At 52.3% G+C, this 16,374-nt stretch overlaps 2 long non-coding RNA genes across 2 annotated transcripts; both read right to left on the bottom strand.

Annotated features, from left to right (window-relative positions):
• Positions 1 to 1,453: 1,453 nt before the first annotated feature.
• Positions 1,454 to 3,567, bottom strand: LOC130538455 (uncharacterized). The gene is made up of 3 exons (XR_008953885.1): positions 3,141 to 3,567; positions 1,929 to 2,058; positions 1,454 to 1,853 (listed from the first exon to the last, which is right to left on the bottom strand). It is a non-coding gene; the product is annotated as an uncharacterized LOC130538455 (long non-coding RNA).
• A 455-nt stretch (positions 3,568 to 4,022) lies between these two features.
• LOC130538516 (uncharacterized) lies at positions 4,023 to 13,982 on the bottom strand. The gene is made up of 5 exons (XR_008953901.1): positions 13,424 to 13,982; positions 11,060 to 11,197; positions 8,878 to 8,949; positions 4,482 to 4,621; positions 4,023 to 4,320 (listed from the first exon to the last, which is right to left on the bottom strand). It is a non-coding gene; the product is annotated as an uncharacterized LOC130538516 (long non-coding RNA).
• Positions 13,983 to 16,374: the final 2,392 nt, after the last annotated feature.

Below are 16,374 nucleotides of genomic sequence, written 5' to 3'. Positions count from 1 at the left end.
AGCGCTTCCAACCAAGAAAGCGCAGGTTTTTTGCAGATAACAGGGCAACTCCCAAACACAAGAAGAGGAAATTAACATCCCATCAACCTCCGATAGCCTTTCCTGTCTCGGAAAAGTTTCCGAAAATTCCCCTGAAAAAGTCAACAGTGAAGTTAATGGCGTGAGTTTCTAATAAGGTTGCTCTTATCCCACAGGGGATTCCCATCTTTTACTTTGGAGTTCATAATGAGGCCGTGTGCTGTTGCAGAGGTAATCAGTGTCAGTGTAATAGGAAATTCCCAGCTAACGCAACACAAATCTATTAGCAGCCTGCTTCTGAGGAGGCCTCCTTATTTTGCATCTTTAATCTGTAATCAGTCCATGTGAGGCGCAGACGTAATAAACAGGGACTTATGACCTACATATCATTCCAAGGATTCCTTTCTTCTGTTTCCTAAATTTGTTTTTTGTATGTTTTTCATCTACAACCCCTTTTTCTTTCTTTTTTTTTTTTTTTTAACAAAAATAATAATTCCCCCACCCACAACCTGCCAGAAACTGTCTGCAGAAGATCAATAAAGGCGCCCGTGACACAGATTGACGTGAGGCGCTTTGGTAAATTCAAAGGCCTCCCGAACTACAGTAAAGTTGGTAAACAGGCACATATGAAACATCTATTTGGAGGCGTCTGGAATCTGCCGGGGGGTCTCGGCTGCATTAAAACTTCAATCTTAACAATGCTCCCAAGCTCTCCCCCTGTCAGGCGGCCCTCCCGAAGTTTCACCACCTTTGCCTGCTCCCCCGTGCACCTCTGGAATTCTCTCTCAAACACAAACAAACTGTGCTCTTCCGTCCTCCAGGACTCTTTGCTACTTTCATTAGTGACAAAAGGAGCTGGGAAAAGGCTGGGCTCGCCAGAAGCTGCCTGACGTGGCTCCGACGGAGATGCCTGCGTAAATATGGAGAGGAGAGTCAAGTGTGGGTTTTGGGGAGCAAATAGGCGACAACGGCAACATTGTTCAAGTCTGTGCTCCAGGGAGAAGGAAGGATTCCAAATCCGAAGTATTTATCCTACCTACTCGTGGAAACGGATCGTTTCGATGGATAAACGGCCTGGAAAAAAAAGCTAAATACAGGCTCCAGTTTTCAGAATTTCAGATGCATAAATGGCGCAACCTCCTCAGATCGCCCACGCTCCGGACCACGCCGCTCCCTGGAAAACTGAGCAGCTAAAGTGCAGATTTCTTTTTTTCATCATCACCCACAGCTTTTTGAGTTAGACATCAAGATGCCACAGCGAGAGTGTGTGCCGCGGCATCAGACGCTTCACTCTGCCTCTCGGCGTTCCCGGCAGCTCCCCAGAGGAAGCCGGGGCCCGCGGGTGGCGGGACCCTTCGGCGGTTCTGGCTGACCCTTGACCTTCGCTTACCTCCTGCTCGTTTGGCTCCGGCTGCACGTTGTCCGAAAAAAAAAAGGAAGAGGAAAGAAGAGAAGAGCATAACTTTAAAACTGGGAGAAAGTTGGGATCCCAGTGAAGTTTCTCCTGTGGAATTAATAATCACTGAAGGCTATTTAGCGGAACACTTTTGCAAATGGTGAAAAACGGCGGCTTAAAAGCACAGTCGGTCAATTATGCTCGTTAGAGGAGGGCAGATACGCAGACATGCATGTACACCGACCCCACACACACACACACACACACACACGCGTACTTGACTTGCCTCATTAAAACCCATCCAGCTACTGGAACTCGGAGATGTGAGTGTTTCCCTTGAGGAGTGGGGCACGTTCATTTTGAGAAAGGCAGAAGATTCAACTTTTTTCTTCTTCTTCTTCTTCTTCTTCTCCTCGCTTGCTTATAATTACAGAGATTGCTGGAATGCATGACCCTGAGAATAAGGCTGAGTCCTGGGAGAGTCCGCTCGACGCAGCACCGTCTTCAGTCTTACTCTCCATTGTGCGTCTCCCTTGTTGATGCCACCCACACCAGACGTGAGCGAGGTCGAGGCAGCGCTCCCATCACTGGAGCAGGGCACCTTGGGGACTTTGTCTCTGCTCCAACTAAACCAACTCCTGAGGCTGAGGGGAAACAAAACAAGTCAAAGTAGCAAGTGACTTAAAACGCTGCCCTTTCCGAGCACGGACGCGAACACACGGCAGGAAAAAAAACAAACGATTCGGCGTTACGAAAACATGGAAACCCATGAAAATCTTTCAGCATCGTCGAGCAAAGGGTGAGAGCAGCTTCCCGGTTTCACGATCAATCACACACTGGACGGGGCAAATGCAGAGTTCACGATGAATTCCTTAAGAGAAACTTTGCCGTCCTAATTATAGTTTTGAGTAAACAACTAAAACTACAGCGCCGTTGTTGTGGTGGAACAGCGAAGCAGAGAGGATGCAGAGGGAGTGGTCATCGTCATCGGTGACCTTCCAAGTGGATTTCCACAACTTCCACCTTCCCCAGCCAAGGAGCCCCACGGAGCTACTCCCAAACCGGGTCATTAGCACAGTGGTGTCACCAGGCAGCAGATCGCGGGCCAGAGAGGGAGCGAGAGGGGGACTCCTGGCACCGCGGTGGCTGCTGTGCGCTCTGACATTCAGGGCTGGCTGATCTATGGGGCTGGGGAGCCTGTGCCCTTGCTCTGGGTCTGCGTGAGGCGAAGGCCCTGGCAGCTTTCCCCGCTCACTTACTCCATCATAAAACTCAGGGCACGGGACGCGTCGGCGCTTGTTTGCCATGTTCCGATCGCAGCTGCAGGGTGAGATCGAGATGGAAGCGGAGGTTTTGTCAGTAGCGCCGCCGGGTGTCGCTCTGAAGCGCTCCCACGCCAGTGGCCGGGTCAGCGGGGGCGCCGCCGCATCCCCGATCCAAGTGGAACAGGTAGAGCGACGCCCTGACTGGCTGCCGACTGCAACGTCTCCTATGTAAAGTTTACAGATTGGACTTTTATGCACGTGTCATGACAATAGGCCCCAGAAAGTTGTGTTGCTGGCATGAGGAATGCCATTTAGCCACAATGGGAAGGCACCGTGGTGCGATCAAAAATCATTCTATGGGTTTTATGTCCTGCTCAAATGGCTTTGACCTCCACCGCCTGTCTCTAGCAAATGGTGACCACTATGAACGCGCCAAGGAGAGGACCCCCCGGGGACCTTACCGTGAGCCAAGACGGACATAAAAATCTCCCGGTGAAAGATGGACGTTCTCCACTTGGCACCGCCGGGCGAGATGAAAGGAAAACCTTTCAACATTTCTTCTTTTTTTTCTTTCTCCTGAAATGAGAGTGATCCCCCCCCCCCATCATTATCCCCCTCTCATTAGGAGATCTTCTCTGTAAGATGAGATCGAGCCTTCTCACCTCTGTGTGTCCTACTAGCGAACTAAACTGCAGCGTGGACGCGTCCTGCAGAACATAGTAAACACAGACTGGTGCTAATGTCTGAATTCTGGGTTCACTGGTCCCACAATCAATTTAATAATGTTATTTCAGTCTCCACATTGAGACACGATCAAGTGACAAACCCTCTGGTTTCAGCTGGATGGATAATTAAAGCGCACTAAAATTGAGTGTGTAGTCTGGACTTTGTAGCCCAGAGAAGAAAGAATCCCAAAGTGAATCAGGGGCCTTGAAGGTTTTTGAACGGGTGCATTTACCACTGCAGCAGCGGATGAAATCTGTGCTGCTCTCTCGCTGAGTAATGAGCTGCAGTGCAAATTAAGAGCAGCCATCTTCTCATCAGCATGTCCAATTTACCTCTGGAACGTCCCTGGAAAATAGGCAGGCAGCTGCGCGGAATGGCGGGAGTGTTGTGGTCCTCCGAAAGCACGCGGATTAAAAGAAAGGCTCGGAAGGATTAGAAAAACCCTCCCTCCCAGGACGGGCGCACATTATTCATCCTTCCACCTCCAATCCCTCATCCTTCTTACCTTCTTCACTCACACCCGCCCACCACCTTCCTGGCTCCCCGATGGCCCCCCCACCCCCACCCCCACCTCCACATCCCTGACAGTTGCAGAAGACCCGGGACCCTCTCTCCGGACCGCGGTGGCATGTGTGGGGAGTTGCGATGGTGTTAATTAAAAGAAAAGGTGAGCACACACGGGGCTGGCAGAGAGCACAATCAGGAGGTTCCTCAGAGACGCCCAGAAAGGGACCGGCGTCCTCGGGCGGCTGGGGACCGCGGGATGGGGGAGTGATTGGACCATAAAGGATGGAGGGAACGTGACCCTGAAGCTACGGTGCAGCCAGAGGGCGGAGCGAGTGGTTCTGCTCACCTGTCTCTGCACATGCCTTCGTTTGGAGCTGATTAGCGTGTCCCAGAGAAGGTCTCACCTCCCTAAACACCACACACACACACACACACGCGCGCGCGCACACACACACACACACACACAACACACACACACACACACACACACACAGACACCTTCGTTAGACAGCTGGACGCGTGCCAGAACTATTTGGAGGAGAATGTTGGGGAGGTAAGGAGAAACAGACCGAGTGTAGACGAGGAGAGGAGCAGGCAGGGCCGTCCAGAGAGGCCGGTGGGGGGGGGTCAGAGGTCAGAGGCTGACGTTGGACTGGGATCACACAGAAGATCACGTCTCTGAGAATTAGCAGGTGGAGATCCGGCCCAGCTGCAGCCGCACCGTCGGAGGAGCGACATGAAATAATGATAAATGATCACATCGCCCAGCTCAAATATGTAGATTTATTTATTGAATAATTATCTTAAAAAAGGTGTCTCATTTGGGGAAACAGTTGGCCTACTTTAGGAATGCTCATACTAGTGGGGGGGGGGGGGGCAACAACTGGGAATAAATGATAAATGGATCACACTTCACAGCAGCAAGAGTTTAAAAGATTAATGCACTTAAGTAAACTAATCACACCAGATCACTTTGGTTTTCCAAAAATAAGTCGCGTTCAGCTTCTTCTTCCCGGTCGGAGCGACCAGATTCTTCTCAAACGTCTCTCTCAGGTCAACACGTTGGGGCGATCAAACATGGCGAGCTGATTGCCACATTAATTAATTGCAATAAATGCTCGTGAGCTTTTAAGACAAACAAGAGGGAGTGAAACAGTTTTTCCTTCCTTTGCCCCCCAAACAAGCAGAGATAATTAAACGTCTATCCTCGGAGAAGAAGCGTTCCCACTGGAAGGTTGTTTGGTTTAAGGATTTACTCAGTGGTTTGACTCGCCAGGGACCCTCCATTTGAATCTGGAGGTTTTATATCTCTAACAAGGCTTTAATTGCCAAGGTAACGGACCACCTGATTAAACCCGACAATAAGTCTGCTTTATCTGCGGACTGGAGCGAGTGGAATGGGCTGCAGGGATGAGGGGGAACGTTCAAACCGAGCAAGCATATTAATGCTGCTTATTCAAATAAAGTGCAGATCAAAGGACGTCCGCGCACCTTGACAGGGTTGATTTCAGCTTTAGAGGGGCAACAAGGAATCGAGCAAGAGCGGAGGAGGCGCCACTCCAAGCCCGGGCTCCCAGGCCACGTGCCCTCCTTATTGTAACGAGTGCATTTCTCTCCTCAAACTCTGACTGCTGAGAGTGTGTGTGTGTGTGTGTGTGTGTGTGTGTGTGTGTGTGTGTGTGTGTGTGGGGGGGGGGGGGGGGGGGGGGGGGGGGGGGGGTTATTCTTCAGAGGAGACAGGGAGCGTCTGGTGGTGAAAAACTCTGTGTTCAACTCCCATCTCTCCTGTCAGAGGGCTGACACGGGGCATCCGGGGACGAGGGGCTTTTGCTGCACCGAGTGTGGACACTGGCCTAGTTCCCCCCCCCCCCCACACACACCCCCAACCCCAACCGCACACCTCCGCCCCCACCCCCACCGCAACATCCCACTACAAAACACTGCTCAGCCGCTTCATCTCATCTGTTCGTTACTGTCTTCCTGACCTCAATGAACTGCCCTGCACACCCCCCCTCCCACCCCCCCCCCCCCCCCACCCCTCCCCCCACCCCTCCCCTCCAGACCTCCACCGCCTCATGCGGCTGCTTCCACTGTCTCCAAACCATCTCTTACTAATGAAAGCCGCATCATTTCCTGTTTGCGTCCACAATCCAGGGGTCACAACAGATGGAGCAGATGGATGTTTAATGGTTTGTTAATGGGAGAAGGAGCTTCCTCCCAATAAAACCAGTATATTAAAGCTCCCGACACATCAATGCAACAATGCTCACCAAACTATGCAGTAAAACCCCTGATTTGTAGTTCCAATTGTTGTACAAGAGCACTTTGATCAAAGGCGAGCAACAAAATTTCCCTCTAAGGAAACTTGTGTTTGAGTGACAGCAGCTGCAGGGGAGACGACCTGTTCTCATCCGAGGAGATGAAAAATGGCGTTTTCGGCACATCCGGGAGTGACGCTTCTCACCTAACGGCTGTTAACACGCGGTTCAATCTGCTGAAGACATCCGCTCAAGTTTGTGGACGGAAAATGCTCTTTGTATGTCCACGTAAGACGGGAAAAAGTCTTTCCGGACAACAAAATTGAAGCTTCTCTCCATAAAATACGGCTGACATTCTGGAAACATTTCCACGGAAATGTGCCGTGTCAGGACGGCTCAGCCTCTCCCCGGCAGGTGTTAATGGTGCCGGTTGCTGTCGTGTTCCAAAGCCGGGCTATTTTTGATGGCGATCCCTTCGCCACACCGGCAGCACTCTTTCATGCTGCCAGCCCAGGGAATCCTCCCGGGATACAGAGTGCGCCTCTTAATTTCCCCCGGGATGCAGGCAGGAAATATACACTAGTGATTTCCTGAGGATGAGACGCGTGGAGAACCTTCGAGGAGGAGTTATGAGACATCTCCTGCTGGGCCGGAACAGCGCTAAAGTGCGCTAACTTAGGAGTCTATGCTTCCATTTTGTGTGTGTGTTTGTGTGTTTGTGTGTGTTTCCCAGGCTGAGGGTGGAATTGCGGAAGAGCAGAGCAACAAGGTGTGAGCCGGTGCAGCACAGTGAACTAGAGCCCCGGGAGACTCAGTGGCCCAGCGGGTTTGGTTTGTAGCCCCGTCACACACTTCTGAGGGGTGACGCGCCTCACTGCTCCGCTGAGGGAGAGCCTCTGCCATGTTTACTGTCATGTTCCGAGGAATGCTGCGTGGCTTCAAACACATCAAAGGCATCTACAGGAATACTGATACTGGGAATGCCGTGGGGAGAAGCAGACATATTCCTGAAAACACACATGCCATGACTGCAACATGACCCCCTCGCAAACGGAACAAAAAAGCAGTTCCACCCGTCCAGACGCCACTTTTCCAGCATCAAGCCGCGGATGCGAAAGTCTGGTTCCCGTTTTACACGTTCTCCTTCACGCTGGCGCTTCTGGTTCTAAATTTGCCAATATCTTCTTTTGTGGGCACAGCCGTTGCCGTGGCAACAACACCAACAGGAACACCTTTGTTCTTCTCGTGCGAGCTGATCGGAAACGTGACTTTCCCCCCCCCCCCCCGACATCTGCGGGGATTTATTATTTTTTTAAGTGCAAATGAAACACTTTAATTACGCGGCCAGGAAAAAAAAGAAGAAGAACTCTCACATTTTTGAAAAGGATCTCGTCAAATTGGTGCGTGACAAAACAGGCGGCGGCGCGATATCAGCTCAGCGCCTTGAACCTGTCCTCTTTCATGCCGCTCACTCCATCAGCGGCTTCCAGGGCGCCGCGTCACATGATTGGGTTTGATTTATAAAGACGAGTCGAGACTGATTTCACTAGCAAAGAGCTCCCCGCCCGGCGTGCTGTTTGTAGTGTTGACGAGGGCTGAGTTGTTTGCTGTGCCTCTAGGCGTGAGGATGAGGGGGGGGGACCAGCCTGGAGTTCCTGCCTGGCTCAGGGGGAGGTTGGACTGGATTAGACGGCTGACAGCTGGGCCACATCTCTGGAGGCGCGGGGGCAGAGAGGCCCCCTGTCTGCCTGCCTCTGCACCAAGTGTCAATTTGAACATGAAGGAAGGATGGAGCGAGCCAAAGAGTAAGTGAGGGAAGCGGGGGCCACTGCCGGCCCGTGTGGGCTGCCATCAGCCGTGCATGAGGCGTGCACACCGTTAGGCATCAGGAAGCACCCTGTTTATTTAGCTGCTTTGGACAGGGATGGGGGGGGGGGCAGAAAGGCACACACTCGGACGACCACCGACACAAAACAAAGCACCTGGACGCGGCCGCGGCTCCTCGCCCCTGGCGCGTCGTCCTGGACGCGCATGAAGCGGCTCCCCCTGCCCTGCGTGTGTGTGTGAGTGTGTGTGTGTGTGTGTGTGTGTGCGTGTGCTGCTGATAATTGCATCTGTTCCAGAATCAAAGCCAAAGCTGCTGCTTTTATCTGTGCAACAACGCCGCTCTCCTCAGGTGGCACCTGCACGATCAGGCTCAGTCGGGAGGACGACTGGAGACCGCCGCTAGCTGCAACGTTCCCAACTTCCTGATAACGATCCCTCCTTCATCCCTAACGGGAAGAACGCTGCGTTCCCTCTAATGGGTTCCCTGAGAGACCGCGTCGTGTGTCTCCCAGACTCGGCCGTGGCCGGGATGTGGGCCGGAGTCGACTTTATTAGCCGCTGATGTTCTAAAGTGATTTATTTTTATAAATGAGTGCGGGGCAGCGATGCAAGTGGGGGTGGAGGCCAGTATGTAAATATGGACCCTCATTAAACACCACCACACAACATTATCTGCTCTTCCTCTGATTGCCTGCGCGCATTAACGAGGTGCAGCCATGTCTGCTCGCTAATGACAGTGTAATGATCACAGAATCCATGATGAAATCATCAGAAGGGCCGACCAGCACCGCCCATGCACTCAGGTGGAGCGCCCCCCCCCCCCTCCGCTCGCCCATTAGAGGAGCTCAGATGTGATTAAAACTTTTTCGAGTTGACTGACCTTCAGCTCAAGTCGATCTTCACCTCGAGACGATACATCCGGATCTTTCCGTGCGTTCCTCACCATCCAAATCTAAAAGGAACAAATATTTGCCCGTTATTGTGTGCGTCACATCGTTTATTTTCACATTCCTGTCATGGAAATGAATCCTCATGGGTCATAAAGTGGAGTAGAAATATTGCTGATTACATTATATTGATGCCACATTTGTCCCTCCCTGTGCAGCTGTGTGCGTTTATAATAAATGTTGTGTTACGCTGATGGTGGGGTTGGAACTGAGCCTCAAACTTTCCTGTGAAGTCGGGACGCGGCCCTCTGGGGCTTCCACCAGCCCATTTCTTCCTGAAGATGGGAATCTTTATGGCTTTTTCCACCAACGAGGAGATTAACCCCACAACACGCAGACATCTTATAGTTGATCTGAGCATCATTAGTCCCCATTAATAACTCATGGAAGTGCAAATAGCTTTTTTTTATCATCTTAATTACATGACATCTGAGGTCTCATCTAACGACGAGACTCTTCAGACTGAGACGGGCTCTGTGACTTTAGAGGTGCTCGTGTGTTCTTCTCCTGACACGCACGCCTGACACACTTGTGCGCGCGCGTGCACGTGCAGGACGCCACTGCCCATTAGAGAGATGGATTGACAGGAGTGCAGAATAAATCTTTGTGGCAGTGAGTCAGAAATATAAATAGAGCACCCAAGACAGATTTGTCTGTGGTGTTGATGAAGCTACCTTTGGGGCCGCGGCTCTGTCTCTTTAGTAATGAGGACGACCGCAAACAGTTTGCCCGTCTAATGAGGAATGATAGGTTTGGAGGTGCCGTCCAAAAGAATTTGCAGCTCGCTTAAGCCTCGTCTGCTGCCACTGTTCTGTCAGAATCAGCCCCACCTGGTGGCACCGGGGGGCTCCTGTGTCCCCGCGTGGAGGCTCCAGACACGTGCTTATACGTTGGTGTTTAGCGTTTTGTCCCCTTCCCTGCCCAGCGGGGGGTCTGTTTCTGTATCTCAGCTGATCTGAGCTCGTTGCGGTCTCATTTATTCACATATTAAAGGGCTTCTGGAATGAAACCTAGCGTCACGTCAAAGCGCTTCTGCATAAAATCTTTTTTAAGTGCCTGTAATCAGAACTTATTTTCCATAAGAATAAGCACCATTACCAGCAGCGGAGTTGTTTTAATTAGATCAATAAATGCTGGTAAAATCAGGTAGGCCGGGGAGGGAACGTACGCCCCATTATCCATTTTATCATCAAAGCGCGCCTTGTGCTAATTATGCTAGCAGAGCCCAGCCAGAGCCGCACCACTAGAGACTGATAATAGACGACTGCCCAGGGTTACAGTGATTGCACGCCGCAAACTCCCTCTGCACCGTCTCGTCTCGCCGGACAGGTTGCTGATATTTGTGCCAACGTGGGATGAAAAACAGCATTAAGAAGGTGTGACGAGAACGCCGAGTCTGAGTCTGAGAGCCGGCCTCCCATTAGAGTGCTATTGCTAATCAATGCAAGGCATTATAGGTGGCATAAATCACACTTTGACACCTGCTGTATGGGTCGTTAACAGAGAAATCACCAGGGAGAGGCAGACAAAAGCAGACAAAAGCAGACAAATGCTGCTAGCACGGCGTTAGCAGAGTCAACGGTAAGTTGAAAGGGTTTCGTGATGTCACTGACTCCTACATTCCTCAGAAAATCCACCGTCTGGATGCCGAGAGGCCAACGGACGACTCGTCCGATTACATTTGCGTGGCCAAACTAGCGCCGACCACCGCAGGCTCCTCAGATATTGGGCGGCGAGGAGAAAAAGCAGGTTCCTGTGAACATTTTTAAGTCGTTATTCTGAGTAAAAAGGCGTGCAGGAAAGTGCACACGCAGGCATTTGTAACCTGAATGCGGTACAGAGGGGGACCATCTGAAGACTCGCAGGCCCTTTGATGTCTCCTGGATATGGGCATAATGCATGTGTAATTAATAAGCCATTTGCATATGATGAACTAGGGCACTTAGTCAATGTTCTCGGGATACAAATACCTGAGGAAAACAATAACAGCGGAGAACATTAAAAAGGGGATTCTATGCAAAAAAAGACAAATCTATGGCCCGCTTCGGATTAGAAATACATTAGCAGCTAATTATATCCTAATTGCCAATATTTTAGCAGGTGTTTGTACTTAACCAGTGGTAATGCCCTCCTGGAACAGGCTCATCAACACCGTCCCCGGGTGAGTTCCACCAGCCCTCGGTGATCACGGCGTGACAGGTTGGTCGGAAAAAAGGTGTAGGACAGTAACGACGTGGACGAGGCAGCAACCATCTGAGAAAGGGGGGGGGGGGGGGAATCACACGTCAGCCTAATTGTAATTGTAATGCAGAAATGTGTCCATGAATAAGGGAAACGTCGCCATAGTGAGGGGATATTAGTGCTGAGAGCACACAGTTTGAAGTATATCTTTGAGTATTCATTTTTCTCCCAAATATTTTCAAAGCAATCAGAGACTCCGGGAGGCAGAATTCTCTCTCCTAATCAAACAGCAAATGTAACCCGGCGCTTGATTAAATATTGAGCTTAGAACCTTCAGATATCTTTTTTCATTGGCCTGCTGGCATTCGACAGCGAGGGAGCATCAAACCCCCGTCAAGTCCCCGGAGATCTGGAGACGTGCCGGGTGAGACGGAAATAGCAAATAAACACAGCGTTCCCGGGCCTCCGTGGGGTCGAGGAGCACGAGGGACGCCAGCCAGGTCACGCGCTTTTATTGTTGTCGCGCTTTTATTGTGAAACCGGAAGTGGAATGCGTCTGTCCCTAAAGCTGCCGTGGCCACCGGGGGTTGTGTCTCCCTCTATAGGCGGCGGGTTTGTGGGTCCAAACGGAGGAATCCCGCCGCCCGGTCGCCGCGCGCCACTTATTTCCCATTATTTCCCCAGTTCTCAGCTTAATACTCAGCCTTGCGTCAACTTTCTGCTCCCTCTTTTTTTTTTTTTTTTTTTGTTCCACCCTCTCCTCTCACCGTTGGATCGTTCGACCTTGAGCGAGACGCCGTCGGGGTGCTTTTTTAGAACATAAGCGTTGCAGTTTCCCATAATCCACCGGGAGCGCGGAGGTGAACGCCGAGGCCCAGTAGCACTCTGAGTGGCTGGCAGCGGATCAAAAGCAAACGAGGTTCCTGAGCTCATTCCAATTATAACGGCACACACTATCAACTACAAATACAAACAGCACGTAAGTGATAGTGCTGGTGGCCGGGAGGACGGCTGCCAGAGAGCAGCCAGCATGCTAATCAGGATAACTCTCGCCATGGGCTATTTAGGGAATAGCCTCTTATCCTGCCGACTCCCCCATGCCTCCGCCCGGGAGACGGAAGAGAAAGAGGGGAGAGAATTCCCCGAGTGCTCAATCCAAGGACAAAATATGAGAAAATGGATCTTTATCTTTGCTCTCGGCCAGTATCCATATTAATTATCTATATCATATATATAAAGATGACTGCGTCTGCACTGAATAGCAGGTTAGGACATTTATGAAATTATTAAGGAATAAGCAGCAATGAGCGCGTCCGGGTTGGTGTTTTGACCCCGGTCGTGACCTTTGGCGAGAGGTCGCGCAGAAGAAAGAAACAAGCTTCTCACCGTCTCTCTCGCTCATTATTGGGACAACACCTTCCCGAGCTTCCCGGTTCCTATCAGGTGGACCAGGCTGGGAGGAAGTGAGATGTTCTGGAGCAGCTGCCCCCCCCCCCCCCCCACCAACCACCCTCCCATGAACAACCCCTCAGAGTTTGGCGACTCTCCAGAGCCGTGCGGGGGTGGCGGAAGCCTGAGCGAGAGGCCTGAGCACATTGTGGCTCGGCGGGACCCCAGCAGCTCCGGCCTGCAGGCACAACTCTCAAGGACACGCAGAACTGGGCCAGAGAACTTCCAGGCCTCCCACCGGTCGGTGCCGGCTGGGAGCGAGAGGAGGAGAAGGGGCAAAGTTTGCGAGCGGGCGTTGCCAGGAGAGACGCTCGGATTCTCCTGATCAGCGAAATGATTTAAAAACAAAGAGGTCAAACCTGCAGGTAGGCGGTAACCATGGAGACAAGCCTCATAAAGGAGATACAAAGAGTGAAAGCATGTGACCTGGACGTTATTATGTTTGTGTGTGGCGAGCTCTGTGATCTGCTAGTCAAACACAATTACTGACATCACAGCGAGCGATACGAGCAAACTGATGGCTCAGCCACCCTCACGCCGCCGCCGCCGCCGCCGCCGCCACCGAGGGAGGAGAGATTCCGGGTTTATGCATACAAATAAAAGCGTAATCTGGCGGCTTGCCGCTCGACTAAATCCAGGAGTTTTGCGGTGCGAGCGGATCCTTTCTAATCTGCATTCACGATGAAAGATTTCCCCCTAAAAGAGGCCAAATCTTTAGCGGCGCCGATGGCAGCGGAGCACAAGTCCCCCCCCCCTGCGGTTGATTGCAGGCCGGCCTCCTCCGTTCCTCTTTATCAGGGGGAAGGAGCCACGCTGATCTGAGATGGAGGACCCCCGACCAGAACTTACCACATTGACCCATTCCACCATCCTGGGCCTCTAATGGAAGTCCTGGGTGTCCAGACGCCTCCCCCGCTCAGACGCGGACATCAAGTAGCGCCGGGCTCATCATTGGGAACAGCGGGCCGCCAGCCCCTCCCTGCCTCTCCCTGGGACGGCCTTTTTGGGAACATTGGGGGCAGACGTGTCCAGATGAGCACGTTCTAATTTGCGGGCCCAGGTTAATGCTCTGCCAGGAGCCCCGCAGGATCGATATTTTATTTCCCTAAAACGCCGGCGTGGTGAGAATGGGCTCACGGGGTGCTTTTAATACCGCCGCAGTTCAAGTGATGACTGGCTGCTATCGATTGTGCCCGCGTGGAACTACGTGCACCTTCTGGGGAAGGATCTATTTGTGTCGCCCAGGGTTGAGATGGGAGCGCCACTGGAAGAGGAGCGAGCTCAGCCAATGAGGCTGGCGAAAACATCAGAAGAGCCACGGTTCCATGATGACCCGAAGGGGAAAGAAATGACCACAATTAGCAAAGCTGCTATTTCACCGGGACGGGACTTTTACGAGGGCGGAGCGCGTCCAGGCGCGCACGCTCACGCTCACCGTTCAGCGCCAAACGCTGCGCATCGACCACGTCCTCGCTCCCATTTGTGCACGTCCAGCCGGAAATCTTTGCGGCCCTAATAGCTGCTGGCTGCGCGTATCTGGCACACGCTGACGGACACGTGACTCCGTCCGTCTCCATCCGCCATTATTTTCCCAAACAATGCCAATTAATCAATCTCCGTAAACACAACAAATTGCTTCACAGAAAACTCGTTTGGCCCCGCAGCATTTATCGCGCGCATCAGCGCGGAGACAACGCGCGCCGCGTCCAAATCGCACGCCTTTTGTTTGCGGCCGCCCTGACATATTCATGACTGGGGCCATAATAGTCAGAATCCTGTTCTATCCCCCAGAGGGGGCGCAGAGAACGGTGTCACATCCAATTACTGCAGCACAATGTAGAGGTAAATCAAAACTGGTGCCGTGAACTCTGGAGTCTGAGGTGCACGCACGCACACACACACACACACACACACACACACACACACACCACACACAGGTTTACACACATGCATGGCACAGGAGCAAAGCAAACAGTTATATCAACACTGATAGAATATTGGAAAACACATTCTCCGGCAACTTGGAGGTCATGTATGGATTACACAGGGAGACGGGATTGGCTGCAGGCTGCAGGCTGCCCCCCCCCACCCCCCCAACATAAACAGACACGAGGTCCGGCAGTAGGCGAGGCGGACTCACACTTCTACAAATATGGATTTGTTGCATGTGCAGATATTGAAATTGCAGATGCAGACTATAAGCTCCTGGCTGGGGGTGGAGGTGGGGGTGGGGGGGCTGTGGGGGGGGCTCATCCACATCCTCTCGCCGGTTCCGTGCAGTCGAATAAATGCCTTTGTCTTATCCTCCGCAGGAGTCTTTGGAGGGGGCCCCGGTTGGGGTGCGCAGCCCAGTTCCACCCTGGAGCGGCTGCGAAGGCTCCTGCCCAATAAAATAGGCTGCCTCCCCAGGGCCCCCCCTCAAGCCTCCAGTCAACGCTTGTTTTTGCACCATTTATTTAGTGTGACACATCTCCAATTAAACTGTGGAGGCTGCTGCATTTCCCCCCCATAACTACCTCTTATACCTCCCCATGGACTTTCTGTCACACTGAGGGTAGAGACAGAGAGACAGACACAGAGGGACAGAGAGACCTAGAGACACAGGGAGAGAGAGAGAGAGACAGAGAGAGACCTAGAGACACAGGGAGAGAGAGACCTGGAGACACAGGAGAGAGAGAGAGAGAGAGACCAGAGAGAGACCTAGAGACACAGGGAGAGAGAGAGAGACCTAGAGACACAGGGAGAGAGAGAGAGACCTGGAGACACAGGGAGAGAGAGAGAAGAGACAGAGAGACACAGGGAGAGAGAGAGAGACCTAGAGACATAGGGAGAGAGAGAGAGACCTAGAGACCAGGGAGAGAGAGAGAGACCTGGAGACACAGGGAGAGAGAGAGAGCTAGAGACACAGGGAGAGAGAGGGGAGAGAGGACCTAGAGACACAGGGAGAGAGAGAGAGACCTGGAGACACAGGGAGAGAGAGAGAGAGAGAGACCTAGAGACACAGGGGAGAGAGAGAGAGAGAGACCTGAGACACAGGGAGATAGAGAGGAGAGACCTAGAGACACAGGGAGAGAGAGAGAGAGACCTAGAGACACAGGGAGAGAGAGGAGAGACCTAGAGACACAGGGAGAGAGAGAGAGAGAGACCTGGACACACAGGGAGAGAGAGAGAGAGACACAGGGAGAGAGAGAGACCTACAGACACAGGGAGAGAGAGAGAGACCAAGAGACACAGTGTGAGAGAGAGAGAGAGAGACCTACAGACACAGGGAGAGAGAGAGAGAGACCAGGGAGAGAGAGGAGAGAGAGAGACCTAGAGATACAGGGAGAGAGAAGAGACCCAGGGAGAGAGGGGAGAGAGAGAGACCTACAGACACAGGGAGAGAGAGAGACCCAGGGAGAGAGGGGAGAGAGAGAGACCTACAGACACAGGAGAGAGAGAGACCCAGGGAGAGAGGGGAGAGAGAGAGACCTACAGACACAGGAGAGAGAGAGACCCAGAGAGAGAGGGGAGAGAGAGAGACCTACAGACACAGGGAGAGAGAGAGACCCAGAGAGAGAGGGGAGAGAGAGAGACCCAGGGAGAGAGAGAGAGAGACCTAGAGACACAGGGAGAGAGAGAGACCTAGAGACAGAGGGAGAGAGAGGGGCGAGAGAGAATGACCGAGAGACACAGACAGAGAGGGAGAGGGGAGAGAGAGAGAGAGACCTACAGACACAGGGAGAGAGGGGAGAGAGAGAGACCTAGAGACACAGAGAGAGAGGGGAGAGAGGCTGCCAGCCATGATCACAATGTCATTT

Source organism: Takifugu flavidus, chromosome 15 (assembly GCF_003711565.1).
Source record: "Takifugu flavidus isolate HTHZ2018 chromosome 15, ASM371156v2, whole genome shotgun sequence".
In the NCBI taxonomy this organism is placed as follows: domain Eukaryota; kingdom Metazoa; phylum Chordata; class Actinopteri; order Tetraodontiformes; family Tetraodontidae; genus Takifugu; species Takifugu flavidus.
Note: the sequence above shows the minus strand (reverse complement) of the source record. Positions and strands in the feature narration are given on the sequence as shown.